The 15,587-nt window shown below is 41.2% G+C and overlaps 1 pseudogene; it reads right to left on the reverse strand.

Annotated features, from left to right (window-relative positions):
* Positions 1-6,055: 6,055 nt before the first annotated feature.
* Positions 6,056-6,685, reverse strand: LOC150021914 (calmodulin pseudogene; annotated as a pseudogene).
* Positions 6,686-15,587: the final 8,902 nt, after the last annotated feature.

Genomic DNA, 15,587 nt, shown 5'->3' on the forward strand with positions numbered 1-15,587 from the left:
TGAGAGGTTCCCAAGCCTCTCCTCATTTTTTCCAATTCTTGTTTCCTCATTCTGTACTGATTGACTGTTTTTTTTCTTCCTTATGTTCCAAATCATTGATTTGAACCCCAGTTTTCTTCCCTTCACCATTGGTTTTGTGTGGATTTTCCTTCATTTCACTTAACACAGCCTTCACTTCTTCTCATATGCATTTTCCGTACTCAAGCATATCTGTCAAGCCTGTGAGCATCTTTATCACCAGCGTTTTGAACTCTTCGTCTGTTAGATTGGCTATCTCCTCATCACTTAGTTCTCCCACTGGAACCTTGATCCGTTCCCTCTTTTGGACCATACTTCTCTGTCTCCTCAACTTGACAGGCTCCTGTGTTTGTTTGCCTCTGTGTCTTACGTAGAGTTGTTGCACCTGTTATGTTGTAAGGGGCGGAGCCTTAGGTATTCATCAGTAGAGGGCAACCTGTTTCACCATGTTGTGGCACTGTATGTGGGGGAGGGGTCTAAGAGGGAATAATGCCGCTTGCCCAGCACTCGCCCCTTTTTCAGGCACTTCTTCCACTTTCATATGGGACTGGTGCCTCTCTAGCTGTTGCCCTGGCTGTCATTCCAAGAGTGGATGGGTCTGTGGATGTTCTAGGACCATGGGGGCCCTTTAAACAAGTGGATTCTTCTGAGAGACCAGCAGTTTCTTTCTTCGCCCCAACCCCCACTGGTTTGTACAGTCAGAAGCAATGAGGCTTGATTTTCCCCAGTGCTGGGACTGTGAGCAGCATGGTCTGGTGAGCTGGAAACACTCCCCAGGTGTCCCTCCTGACTTCTTCAAATGTGTAACTGTGCTTTCTGCTGGCCTGCCACTGCTACCGCTGCTGCCATCAACACACGGCATCCTCTCCGCCCCGGCTCCACCCCTTCTACCTGTCTGGATGAGTATTTCTTCTTTATATCTTTGTTTGTTGGACTTCCATGCAGTTTGATTTTCTGGAACTCCTGGTTGTCTATAGTTTTGAGGTAGTTGTATTCCTTCTTAGTTGTGGAGGGAGACGCAGCATGTCTGTCTACACCTCCATCTTGGCTGGAAGTCTCATTGACATTTCAATAGTATCAGCTTTTCTTAAGGCATGGCTGACCCACTCTGGGGTCACAATTTCTCTTTAAAAATATGTATTTTCAAGTTCAAGGTACACATGTCTCCTGCCCCCTTCCTTCAACAGCTGTCCTCTTGGCCTTTTCAGATTAACAAGCCTTGTTCCTAGGTTTCCCAGACAGCCTCTTTAACTTCATGATTTTTAGCTTTCAACAAAAGGTCTTTTGGAGGCCCCTCATATAGAGAGAATCCTGACATTCTAGCCAACTACAGCAAGTGAAGTGTTACAGGCATATCTCACTTTATAACTAATTAATATGGAAAGTGTTGTTTTCAGCCTAAAATTATTTTCAGACTCAAATAATGCTTATAAATTTAGATTGCCTTTGAGTTTTCTGAGCCCCCTGTGTGTTTTCTATGAAGGTGTATAGTGCCTAGTGGTGAGCAGTGGAATTGCAGCGTGTTTTTCAAAGCCCTGTTTAGTCATTGGCTCAATTTTTAAAAATATACTTTATTGATTATGCATTACAGTTGTCCCAATTTCTTTTCCCTTTGTTCCCCTCCACCCAGTAACCCTGCCTCCTAGTTGCCCTCCTCGGTCCATGCCCATTGGTTGTGCATATAGTTTTTCTCAACATCTTCCTGTATACTCTGCTTCCTCCTACTATGCTTCTTAATTCCTGTACCATCTCCCTCCCATTCCACCCTTCCTCCTCCAAGCTGACCTCCCCCCATAAGGTTCCCCATACCTATAATTATTTTCCCCCTCTTGTTGCCTACTTACTTTGCCTCTGTTTCAGTTCCCTAGCATCTGTTGTTGGTTGTTGTGATACAGTTTTCATTTTAATGTTCATAGTTTTGATCCTCTTTCTCCTAAACAAGTCCCTTTAACATTTCATATAACAGTGGTTTGGATCTAATAAACTCCTTCAGTTTTACTTTGTCCTGGAAGCACTTTCTCTACCCTTCTATTCCGAATGACAGCTTCACTGGATAAAGTAATTGTGGTTATAGGATTTTGCTTTTTATTACTTTGAATATTTTTTGCTAGTCCCTTCTTGCCTGCAGAGTTTCTTTTGAGAAATCAGCTGATAGTCTTATTGGGACTCCTTTGTATATAATTCTCTTCTTCTGTCTTGCTGCTCTTAAGAGTCTCTCTTTATCCTTAATTTTTGACATTTTGATTATAATGTGTCTTGGTGTGGTTCTCCCTGGGTCCAGTTTCTTTGGAACTCTCTGTGCTTTATGGACCTGTAAGTCTATTTCCTTCCCCAAGTTAGGGAAGTTCTGCTTCATTACTTTTTCACATAATTTTTCCATTTCTAGTTCTTCTTCACCTTCTGGCAACCCTGCGATTCAGATGTTGGCCCCCCTTATAGATGTTCCATAGGTTTCTGAGCCTCTCCTCATTTTCCTCACTTTTCATTTCCTCTTTCTGCACTGGTTGACTATTTGTTCCTTCTGTATGTTCTGATTTGTTGATTTGGTCCCTGGTTTTCCTTCCCTCACCACTAGTTTCATATGTGTTTTTGTTCATTTCAGCAGGACGAGCCTTCATTTCTTTCCCATCTTGTTTAAGATCTTTTGTTAGGTCTGTAAGCATTTTTATAACCAAAGCTCCAAACTGTGCCTCATAAAGATTTCCTATCTGCTGCTTCATTAGATTAGATATTTGCTATCTGGTCAGCTGCATCACCAGGATCTCTATCATGATCTGTGCCATCCTGACAGTTTTGTGTTTACCTTTTCTTCCTGGGCGGGGCTGTCACACCTCCTATGCTATACAGGGCAGAGCCCCATGCACTCGTCACAACCAGGAGACCCTTCTCACCACGCTGTGGCATTTTCTGTGGGGGTAGGAGTCCAAGATAAATTTCTGCTGTTCACTCTCCGCTGAGAGACCGGGAGCCTCCTCCTCAATCTCTACCCCCTCCAGGCCTCACAGTCTAAGGCAATGGGGGTCTGCCTTTCCTGGCATTGGAATCGCAAGCTGATGGGTCTGGTCTGCAGCCAGAGGTGCTCCCCAGGTGCTTCTTGCCTTCCCTTAAATATGAGTTTCTGTGCTTACCGCCATCCCACCGCTGTTGCTGCTGCTGCTGCCACCAGCACAGCTTGACCTCTCCGCCCCAGCTTCGCCCCTCCCACTCATCCAGACGAGTACCACTTCTTTATAACTTCATACATTGGACTTCCATTTATTTTCTGAAACTTCTGGTTATTTCTGGTTTTGTGGTAGTTGTATCCCTTCTTAGTTGTGGAGGGAGATGGAGCATGTCAGTCTAGACCTCCATCTTGGCTGGGTATCTCCTGTGTGTCTCATTGGCTCAATTTCGAAAGTCTATTTGCTACTGCATGGTTTATGAAAGAAAAGTGAAGTATGTTTCATACATTCCAAGTTGACATTTCCTTCTCATCCCAGGACATCTAAATTGAATCTCTAATTGATTCTTAATTCTTCAAAGGCATATCAAATATTTAATGCATAAAGCTGGCATATTAATTATATATCAAACTTATAATAGAGTTACTATGCTCTATATAACATTTTATAGAACATTGGGACCCTTTGAATAATCAATATATTAGGTTCATTTATGTCAGTTTTATAAGGATAGAAGCATAATTTTTCTCTTTTAACATTGTAGACATTTATGGTTACTTCATTATACATATATAACTAGTTATATCTGTAATTTACTTGACATCAATTTCTTGGCCTTCCTCCTTCCTCTCCTTCACACCAGACTCTCCTGAATCTGGCTGAATTCTGTTTTCTGGTAATAGGATGGAATCAGGGACTTCCTGGATAATTAGCCCAAATTGGAATACCTTGAAGTATGTGAATACAAATACATTTTAAGCAATGGAAACCAAGAAGCTAATGTTTTTGAGACATCCTTAATATTGCAGAGCATGAACAAATTTTAAAAATACATCTCAATCCTCAGCCTTTGGAATTCAACTTTTCTGTCCAGAGTCGCAGTCAGGGAGAAGGCCTTTAACCTGGAATGCCACCTTTAAGGAGGGAGCGCATGCCTCTGCATCTGCCCATTTCACTGTCACTAGGCTTTCTTTTTTTTTTTTTTTCCTGGCTTGGATTGGCTTGGCTTTCTCTGTTCTTTTCTGAAATAGCTGGTGGGTGTGTGCTTGCAAGAAAGAACAAACAGTCTTGGCTGAAACCTTAAAATTAAAATAAACCACCCCTGAATGTGTGTGGGCTGTTTTCTGTGTGGTCATCTCTAAACTTTGCTTCTGCTTTATTTTCTCATCATATTACCTCAACAGAGATCCATTTCCATAAGACAGAGACAGTGAGAATCCTCTGCTCACCCCGGAATCAGGACGGTCCTTGAACTTCCCTGGAATCATGGATGCCATCACTTAAGATATATTCATCCTGGGGTTTCATTCGTGCAGTGACACCTGCAGTGGTGGAAGCCTTCTGGAGACTAACTTAGAGATTGACAGTTAGCGGTGCAGGAAAATGCCAAAAGAGGTTCTTCTATTTTTTTAAGATTGGTTTCGATACGAAAGATGTTCATGGTGCCAGAAACCACATGCTAGGCTGTAATTGAGTGTAATTATTGCCCTGCATGTTGCAAAGTGTTGGACTTGAGGCCACCTACAGAATCTCATTAATTTTTTGATTGGGATTTAAAAATTGGTACCCCTCAACAGGGCCCGAAAAAGTTATGTTTAATCTGTCTAGTCTTTAACTGAAGAAATTGCTGGCTGTCCAATGGGCTGCTGTTGCCTCCTAACTCTGGGGCCTTGATCATAATCCAAGGCTTCACTGCCAACACACTTCCTTAGAATTCACTGATGATGCCTTCTTACCCTTGAAACAGTTCCACACAAGAAAACCGAAGTGGACAATGGAGCAATTCATATGAATATTTAAACACACACAAAAATACTACCAAGATACAAAGTAAGCCTTTTGTAATTATCTGGTTGTTTCAGGTAAGAGGTTTGGAAAAAGCCTAAATTATTTGGGGCAATTACTTTTTTTTTTACTTCAACATGTGTGATGGCCCAGACTTCAGAAATGCCACCCAGAAGGCTCTCGTACATCCGGGAGTCTGCTTCTTTCCCAGGCATTATGTGGAGACATAATGAGGTGTATTTCCCTAAGATGACTTTATCATGCTAAAATTGTCCCAATGGTTAGTGTTAAAAAAAAGTCTTCCTAAAATGTTTGTGTCTAGTGTCCTGCCTGCATAAATACAATCCATGGAGAAGTTAATTTTGCTGATTAAATTTGTCCAGACTTCCAAGGTCATTGTCATACTGTTGCTGAGAAAAAGAATGAAAACTAGTATGAATGCCTGTTGCCCCAGGGATTTTTCTTGAAAGAAGCATGTTTTAAACAATGAAGCCTAGGTATTAAATTTTGTTTTCTATTAGAGCTTTCACTTTCTCCTCTTAGTAAGACAATGCCACATTTCTGATCAAGGGAAGGTCCCTATCGTGTACATTCCAGGGAATTTATTTATTTATTTATTTATTTTGGGTAAAAAAATTTTTATTGGAAAACAAATATACAACTTGGAATGGAGGCAAATTGTGCCATAAGCAGATTTTCTTTAAGAGCTTAAACAAAGTTTAAAAAGCAAGAAACAATAAAAGAAAATGTTTCTGGTACAGGACCAGCAGTAGAAAAAAGTGGTGTACGAGTACCTGGATAATACACCCGTTTTGCAATAGTGCAACTTTTAAGTACATATTGTTGACTGTCCATAGTCCACGCACAGTTACAACTTCACACATCAATGACAACATGCTGACAGTTCCTAAAAAAAACTACTTTAAAAAAAGGCATAACCCAGATGTTTCCTCATTTGACCAACTCCATCTAAGTTTAGATGTGCAGAAGGGCTTAGATATATCCAGAGTAAGCCACATGCAACATGTTACTTGATCAATTTTCTAATCAGGACAATGACAGTAAGGGAAGAAAACTGGAGGAATGAAGCCCTAATTACTATACATGCATATTTTTTTGACAGTAGGGGAAACCTTTTACAGATAAGTTACAAACAAAGACAAGGCAAATAAACAATTTTGTACAAGAAATTTAACACATTCTGTACAGTGTCTTCACTTTGCTGTCATCATTTGTACAAACTCTTCATAGTTTACTTGACCATCACCAACAATATCTGCTTCCCTGATCATTTCATCAACCTCTTCATCTGTTAACTTCTCTCCAAGGTTTGTCATCACATGGCGAAGCTCTGCTGCACTGATGTAGCCATTTCCATCCTTATCAAACACACGGAATGCTTCTCTAATTTCTTCTTCACTGTCTGTGTCTTTCATTTTTCTTGCCATCATTGTCAGAAATTCCAGGAAGTCAATTGTGCCGTTACCATTAGCATCCACTTCATTAATCATGTCCTGTAACTCTGCTTCTGTGGGATTCTGCCTAAGAGACCTCATTACAGTTCCCAATTCCTTTGTTGTAATAGTTCCATCACCATCCTTGTCAAGTAGTGAAAAAGCTTCTTTGAATTCTGCATTCTGCTCTTCAGTCAGTTGGTCAGCCATGCTGGAAGTGCTACCAGTCTTCGAGACTCGACCACACAACCACACTCCTCGCTCGCTCCACTCGAACTCAGGGAATTTAAATGTTACCGAATTTCAGGTAGTCTAGGAGATCAAACAGCTGTGTATCTCTGATTCCTTCTTCTACTGCAGGGAATTTATTCCTGTCACTTATCACCAATTCTAGTAGAGGCTGGGGAGAAGTTTCTTCCTGCTAACTTGCAGATGTCATATCTGCTATGTTATGGATTCAATGGGCTACTAAATCATTATTTTTATGGAAAAACTTACTCAGAGTTCCAGCTTTGAATTTGAGATACAGGGAGCCAGCTTCTCTGTCAGAATGGCAAGAAAAGTTTTCAGTGTATTCTGTAGCATCCATGTCCCACCCTATCCTTCATCTTGTCTACTACAGGACTGTCCATATACCAGCTAATCATGTCATGAGGGAGCCTGAGGGCATCTCTATTCAGTGACCACGGCCACTCCCTCTGTGATTACGTATGTGTGCTGGAAATATGTTCCTCTAACATGTTTTTGGTGTTTGACACTATTTATGGTGGCAGTTATCATAGAGTAGTTTTAAAATATTATAAAACTATTAACTCAAAATTCTCCTTTACAGATTCTGCGTTCTGTGTCTTCTTTAGGAAAGACCACCCCAATCTAAGATAAATAAAAAGGAGAATGGAATAAAAATAATTTTTTTCTGTATGTATTAGTTTTCTACTGCTCTGTAACCACTAATATAGCAGATTTAGAGAACATAAATTTATTACTCAGTTCCCCTGGATGGCTTAGCAGGTCCCCACCTCAGGGTCTCACAGGGCTGCAATCCCAGTGTCAGCTAGGGCCATGGCAGAATTTATTTCCCTGCAGCTATGGCACTCATCGTGGCTCAGTTATTCAAGGCCAGCAGTAGAATCTCTGAACCCTAGTTTCTCTTCTACAGGCTCACCTGACTAGGCTAAATCCACCCAGGGTAATTTCCCTTTTGATGAACTCAGATTCACTGATTAACATCCTTAGTTATAGCTTCAAAAATCCCTTTGCCTTTGCCACTTAACATAACCTCTCCATGGGAGTGACATTCCTCCTTTTTTGCAGGTCCCACTCACACTCAAGGGGAGGAGATTTTACAGGGTTTTTACACCAGAAGGTGAGAATCTTGGCGGTCATCTTAGAATTCTGCCTACTGGACTGCATTTTTATAGCTTTTAAATGAATACTTAGAATTTATATCATTTGTATATAGTAGTACTATGTACAAGAATTTCTGTTATAACACAAAAACTTTATATTCCACAAAATCACACACTAAAAATAATAGGGCTTATGGAATAAATTAAGTCAAGGGAAGACCACTCAAGATCTAAGCTATTTTGTAACTAGGGCACTAAAAAGATAACAAGAATACTAATAAACCTACTAGCATAGTTTAAAAGACAGTTTAAATGCTCAATAAATAATATATTACCACAAATATAGAATTCTACCTAACAAAGAAAAATTAATATAGCGTGATAATCCAGGGAATAATAAAAAAATGAGGCTGCTAAATGCAGCAATAATGGAAAATATACAAAGACTGGGGAACCTTGTAACAAGCGTGTTACTAAACTAAACCAAGAGAAAAATGGGTGAACAGGAATTGTGTACAAAACCGTCTTCCTTTTCAGATTGTGCATTGAGCTGTTTTGGCACACGTTGTGGTCAGCAAAACTAACTTGCCGGGAAACATTGACTATGAAAATGACTTCCACAGGAGACTGACATGATTTCTTCATTTAGCAATAGTGTTTGAACTAATTTGGGTTACAGAAACTCATGTTGTAGCAGAAGAGATTGTAAGTAATTTTAATTTCTACTATATTACTACAACACTATTTATTGAATAGACCATCATTTATTCTCTAGTAATTTTTTAAAAAGATTTTATTTATTTATTTTTAGAGAGAGGGGAAGGGAGGTAGAAAGAGACGAAGAGAAACGTCAATGTGTGGTTGCTTCTTATGCTCCCTCAACTGTGGACCTGGCCTGCAGCCCAGGCATGTGCCCTGGCTGGGAATCAAACCAGTGACCCTTTGGTTCATAGGCTGGCACTTAATCCACTGAGCCACACCAACCAGTGTATTCTCTAGTAATTTTTTAAATGTTGGCTTTATTTTATCTAAGTATATGTGCACATAGTCAAATCGTTCTTCTCTTGTGTGTCTGCCAGCATTTTCTACTCCTTGAAGCAGCCATTCAACCACTTCAGTTTATTCTTTTGGAATCTAGTGCTATATCTCTAAAAAATATACTTCTACCACTGTTGCTTGATTTCCCCCCCAGTTTTAGCCATCATCATTAATTTTCTATTAGGGAAGATAAAGATTTAGCTTATATTCACTCTTTTCTGTTGCCCTATCACATCAAACCACCCATTCTTTCACTCTTCTGGTATAATTCTGCTGTGATTTATGTCTGAGCTACATACTGGATGTGCACTGGTATGACTATGTAGGGCTAGTAATCACACGCAATCCACAAGGTAGCTGGAGATTATTTTTTCCTTTTGGCCTAACATTTTGTATTGCCTAGAGGGAGTAATTGACTTTTTAAACAGTTTTTAAAAATTATTGATTTGGGAGAGAGAGAGAGAGAGAGAGAGAGAGAGAGAGAGAGAGAGAGAGAGAGAGAGAGAGAGAGAGAGAGAGAGACATTGATATGTTGTTCCACTCATTCATGTATTCATTGGTCAATTCTTGTATGTGCCCTGACCAGGGATCAAACCCACAATCTTGGTATATCAGGACAACACTCTAACCAACTGAGCTACCCGGCCAGGGCTGAATAATTGACTTTAAAAAATTCCTTTAGTTTTCATGTACATATTAATACAACCTTAAACTTTCCTCCAGGTATGAAAATCTCTTTGAATACATTCAAATATATTAGACATTCTATTAATTTAATTTTTTTACAAAATTTTCTGTGGGTCCTTCTGATCTGCTTTATTCTGGATTGGTTACACTTCAGCTTTGGCTTCTCTTTCTCAAGAGCTTCTCTTGAAACTCCCCTTCATCATCATGGCTGTGTCAATTGGAACATGTTTTAGTTTACCCAGACACTTGACTGAGAATTTGACTGACTATAGAATTTTAGGTTAGAAATATTTTTTTCTCAGAACTATGAAAGCTTTGACCCATTATTGTCTTGCCTTCAGCAATGAAGTTGAGAAGTCCACTGCCATTCTGAATCTTGTATCCAAATCATTCTATGAAACTAGTTTTTGAAAATTTCTGGAAGCTTACAAGATCTTCTCTGTCTCTGGTGTTCCAGGATTTTATAATGCTGGCACCTTGCTGGGGTGCCATTTTCAATCTCTATATTTGGAATTTGGCAAGTCCCTTCCATAGAAATACACATCTTTCAGTTTCTAGAAAGCTTCTGGGATTATTTCTTTCCCTTTATTTATTTTTTCTTCTCATTCAGATATTAGACCTGCCAGACTGGTCTTTTCATTGTCTCTTTGCTCTCTTCTGGGATACTTTTCTCTCCTTAGCAACTGGTAATGTAGTATATGTTGGGCTTAACTCCTCAACAGTCATTCCCCTTTCCTCATCTGTGTAGTGGCACAGATTGATCCCTGTGATAGTTATTGGGGTTGTTCTAAATATTTCTGCTTTTCTGTCCTTCTGGGTGCAAGGTCCCCTTTTAGTTGGTGGGGCAGTATGCTCAGTCTGGCTAATATCTTGTAAATGGAGATGCTGTGGTTATGCAGTCTGGAGAATTGAATTAATCACCAGTGCTAGACTTTCCAGAACTCTCTTTTCCACTACTAGTGTGATCAGCAGTGCTCCAGACACTGGTTGCTCCTCAGTCTGGGTCCCAGGGTGGGTGATGCTGAGCTGAGCCCCCAATGAACCATGATGCACAAAATCAAAGCATAAAAATGTCAGGATTGTTTCTTACCAGGGTGAGTCTAACCTATTCTGGAACAGCCTCAGTGCCAAAGAAAAGGCCTGAAGTTTCCATCCTGCTTGTCAGTGATTTGTTCATGAATGTGGGCCCAAGACAACCAGCATTCCTCTGATCATCTGTTTTCCTACACTGGCTCCTAAAGGACTAAAAGAACTGAATTTATTTGATGGTTGAGGGAAAAGAACTCTCTTCCTCTCTCTGTCTCTTCCTCTAGTCCACCTATTGAGAACACAGATGTGATGACGAGGGGAATCATACTTAAAATTAAAAATTCAGCTGAGAAACTAAAGGATTTTGGGTTCCTGCTGAGCCTGTTGAGCAACTGGAGCAATCACCCCTGGAGTCTGCTCCATGTTTCTGACTTCTGGTTGTGAAGGGACTCATTTTCCTGGAGCCATTTTGAGACGGCTCTTTTGTTACTTTCAGTCCAAAACGTTCTATTGGATATGTGGAATAATAATACGACTCTCATAGTTGGAAGGAGAGCTAATTAAGATAAAATGCATGTAGTAAGCATTCAATATATTAATTTTTTCTTTATCCTGTGCTTCATGTGTTTAAAATTAATCTTGTCCATTAAAGTCATTAAATGAGAAACATTGTAGATTAAAGTTAGAAAATAATGCTACCCTTTCATATCTAATTCCTGGGATGGCTAGGTGTTATTTTTTTATTGTTCATTTATGATTATTTAATTACACTCATCCTGTTCCAAAAAGGTTTTGAGGTAGTTTGCTATTTGTTTATTGCAGCCTTAGAGTTTGGAAAGACTTGTATAAAGTAAAATCATAAAGAAATCACTAGAATAGTAAGCATAGTAAGTATTAAAATTTCCAGGGTGCTGGGAAGTTGACTTAAGGCCATCCTCCCATTCCCCAATTTGTCCTGGATTTTTAAACCTATGTCAAAGATGCACCTGTGACAGAGAGGAGAAATGCTAGCTCCAGGTCACAAGTTAGATGGAAGTGTAGTATGATGATTAAGAGCAGGAGCCAGCAAACTGTATGTGGCTCATGGGCCAAGTCCAGCTGATGGCCTGGTTTGGTACTGCCAGAGAACTGAGAACAGTTTTTATTAAAAAAAAAAAAAAAAAAAAAAAAAAAAATTAATTGATTTGAGAGAGAGAGAGAGAGAGGCATCAATTTGTTTTGTTGTTCCACTTATTTATGCATGCATGGACTGCTTCTTGTATGTTCCCTGATCAGGTATGGAACCTGTAACCTTGGTGTATCAGGGTAATACTCTAACCAACTGAGCTACCCAGCCAGGGAGGTTTCCATATTTTTAGAGTTGCAAAAGCATCAACAAAGAATAAATACATAGCCTGTATGTGGTCACAAAACTGAAAATATTTACTCTCTGATCCTTTAAGTTTGCCAACTCCTAGTTAAGATCCCAAGCTCCAGAACCAGTCAGACCTGGGTTTGAATCCTAGTGAGATTCCTGTCAAGTTACTTCAGATCTCTGAGCCTTGGTTTGCTCATCTGTAAAATGAGGATAATTCTTCTAACTTTACAGGCTTGGTGTGAAGACTGAATGAAATTGGGTTTTCAGTGCTCCTCAGAGCCAGGCAAATATTTTAAATATAAAGCTTCCTTACCTTAATGATTTTTAGTTGCGCAAAGCCTGCTGTGCCCCGGAGCAGACTGCTCCCATGCGGGAGCTGCACAGGTGCTGTTGTGTCCCCGGTGTTGATGGTGCCCTGGCCTTTCTCTCCAGTTCACGCCAGCTACCATCATGCCATCATTTTTGCCCTAGCCGCTAATCAAACGACTTTGCCAGTTCACAGACACTATACTTTTTGGACTATCTGTCAAACCCATATATTTTCATTAAGAGTTGATGATAAACTCCAGCACTGAAATATTTTTCAAGTTCATGATTAATGGCTGTGTGATAGGTAGCGGAGTGACTCTCCTTGCCACTCAGTCAAGAATCTGCTTGGGGCAATTTTGGGGCCTCTCAGCAGCATCTTCTAACACTTATCAACTTCACTGCCTGCCTGAGCTATCTGGAGTGGGTCCTCCTTCAGGGACAATTCTGGGCAAGCCGCCTGGGTTTTGATATGGTTTCTCTTTATTCTTTCAGTGCCACGCTGGAGGCAAGCATCTAGGCAGAAGGCAAGTTGTGATCATAATCCAGAAAGTCAAGAAGTTTGGTCACCTTATTTTGATGCAGGGCAGTGATAGGATGAAAAATCTATGGGTTCATTCTTCCTTTTTTGTTGTTATCATTGCTGTCATTATTCCTTTAAAAAAAATCTTGCTGACACTTGAAGTCCGATTATCCTGCATCCTTGAAGACAGGGCAGGGAGAGCCCCTCTGGAGGTCTGTTCTAGGAGCTGGGGTGTGATGGGAGCTGGGACATGACAGGAGCTGGGAGAAGCCAGAGGGCCAGGATGCCACCACTGGGCAAGGAGGTTCTGTGGGCACGGGCAGCTGTGGCCATGTCACAGTGGCATCACAGCACAGTGGAAGCAGGTTGTGTCTATGCCCATGAACTCCAGCTACAAGCTCAGCCTCTCTTTAGAAGTCACCCTCTTCCACTAGGTCTTGAATGCTTCTCCCTCAGCCAAGGCAGGAAATATCTGGGAACACTTTTGGGAGCCCTGTCCATTTTCTACTGAGAGACAGAGACATTTTGACAGGAGGCTGGGGGCAAAAGGGAGTGGTTGGCACAGAGAATGTTGTGGCCACACACATTGTGGAGGGAGCCCAGCACCAACACTGTGGAGGCGGCAGTTGCCAGTTTCTGCCTTTGTGTGCACAGTGAAAGCTCAGAGAAGCATTGAAAGGTGAAGAGTTTGGTGACCTCGAGCAGAGGAGATGGCACTATGGTCATGGGAGCTGTTTGGCTCTGGTTTAGAAGGCCATTGTGTCACTGAGGAGGAGTGCTTGTTCCCTTCCCATGACACCCCTTGGTGCTGCTCATGCCAGGGGTCCCCATCCCACCTCCGTGAGTGGGACTGCTTGCATCACCTCTACCTCCCTCTGAAGGCCCTTGAGGGGGCCAGCCTGGGCGACCCAGCTGAGAGAATGTATGTCTGGCATGGACCTTTCCTGACTGGGGCAAACTATGCACAGGCTGCCCAAGGCTATTTAGTGATGAAAACTGACTGGGAGTTGGAGGTCACCGGGTGTCCCCTTTTATCCTTAAACTTTGATTATTTCTCAAGGCATTTCAAATGCATTGTTTTCCTTTTTCCTATTAGATTTTCTCTCATTTTTGTGCCAAGTCACATGGCCATAAGGTCGGTACCAACCTGTCAAAACAGTTGGTGATATATTTTTGCCTTTACCTTCCACACATTCAAAGAGAAGGGAGAGGGTTTATTTTTGGTCTCCAAGGCAAAACCTCGGCGTGGATCCCAGGACAGCAGTAACAGAACGAGAATGAAAGGGTCTCTTATTGTTCCATTGAGAAAGAGCATCAGGATGAGAGATAGGAGGCAAGCCCTGAGAGAAGGCAGCAAAGCCCCACAGCCAGGATGCCTGCCAGAGAAAGCCACTGTCTTGCTTTGGTTTCCTTCCCTCCAAGGTTCTGAGAGCCTGCGTTACCCCTCCCCATTGTTTCTCCCCTCCGCATGTTTAGGCTCCCCTGAGTTACCCTTCCGAAGTCCCTTCCACTGAGGTGTTGAGGGCTGATGACAAACAGAAAGGGAAGGAGTTAAAATAATAACTTTTAACTTCAAAACTGAAAAACTCATCCCTGTTCTCATATCCTTTCCTCTCCTCTCCCATCCAAATTCCTTTTCCTCCACAGCCTACCGGAAGAACAATGTGCTTTTTCTTGCTCATGTACTCACTGAGGTTGTTTTTGAATCTTCACCTGAGGATATGTTTTTATTGATTTTAGAGAGAGAGAAAGAAACATCAATATGTTACCAACTGAGGACTGAACCCACAACCAACGTATATGCCCTGACCAAGTATCAAACCTGCAACATTTTGGTGCATGGGACGACACTCCAACCAACTGAACCACCTGGCCAGGGCCTCACTGAGGTTTTTAAGTGTTCCTGACATAAGGGGATGAGGATGTCTGACTTGACCTAAGATATAAATGACTGATAGTTTTGCTTTTGAAGCCTTGAACAGAAAGACAGCTGTTCAAAAGTGTACTCCTTGTGTGTTGACATTCCTGGAGCTGCTTCTGTTTTATACAGCAATAATATTGTAAATAAATGAGAGTTTCAGGGGGGAACATTTGCTGGACATCTTGGCTACCTTAGTGATAACTAGCCATATCACTTCCTTTTGTGAAATGTAATGCTTGTTTTTATTTTGATGCAGAATTAGATTCTGTTCATACACAGAGCATTACAAACCAATGTACTTTTCTGAAAGGAATGAAAGTGAACCACAGTTCTAACACTCTTATCTTATGATTCTCAAATGCATTAAAATGGACCTCAAGTCATTTGTAGGATTTGTTAAAACAAAGATTGATGGGGTCTGAGTGTTTGCATTTCTAGCAAATTCTTAGGTATTGCTGATGCTTTGACTCAGGAATTATACTTCAAGAACTGGAGCCTAAAAAACATTGTGGGTTCTCCATCTTAATTTCTTTCCTTAATAAAACCCATGAGGTGCTTCGTTCTCTTAACTGTTTCTGAAAATATTCCCAGAGAGCATATAATTTTCTTTCATTAATGTGAGAAATAACACAAATACCAAATTAAGCATCTGCCTGGCCAATTCTGCAGCTGCTTCCCAAGACTTGGCTGCCCTGAGAAAGCTTAGTTAGGGGAGTTGGCTGGCAAATAGACCCCTCCTAGCCCACTAGCAGGATGGCTTCCAGAAGCCTAAGGAAGGGATGTCTGCTAGCTATCTTCCAGCCATTGCTGGGATGTTCTGGCAGTCCCCAACATTTCTTCCCTGGCCTGAAGCAACTTTCTCTGGCATCTGTTCCAGGGAATATGGGACCAGCAGAAGGAGGAGGAGGGTGCCGTCTTTACCATATCTCTGTACTGGAATTTTCTTGTCATAACTGCTT

This window comes from Furipterus horrens, unplaced genomic scaffold (genome assembly GCF_987537825.1).
Source record: "Furipterus horrens unplaced genomic scaffold, mFurHor1.1.pri manual_scaffold_1, whole genome shotgun sequence".
Taxonomy (NCBI): Eukaryota; Metazoa; Chordata; class Mammalia; order Chiroptera; family Furipteridae; genus Furipterus; species Furipterus horrens.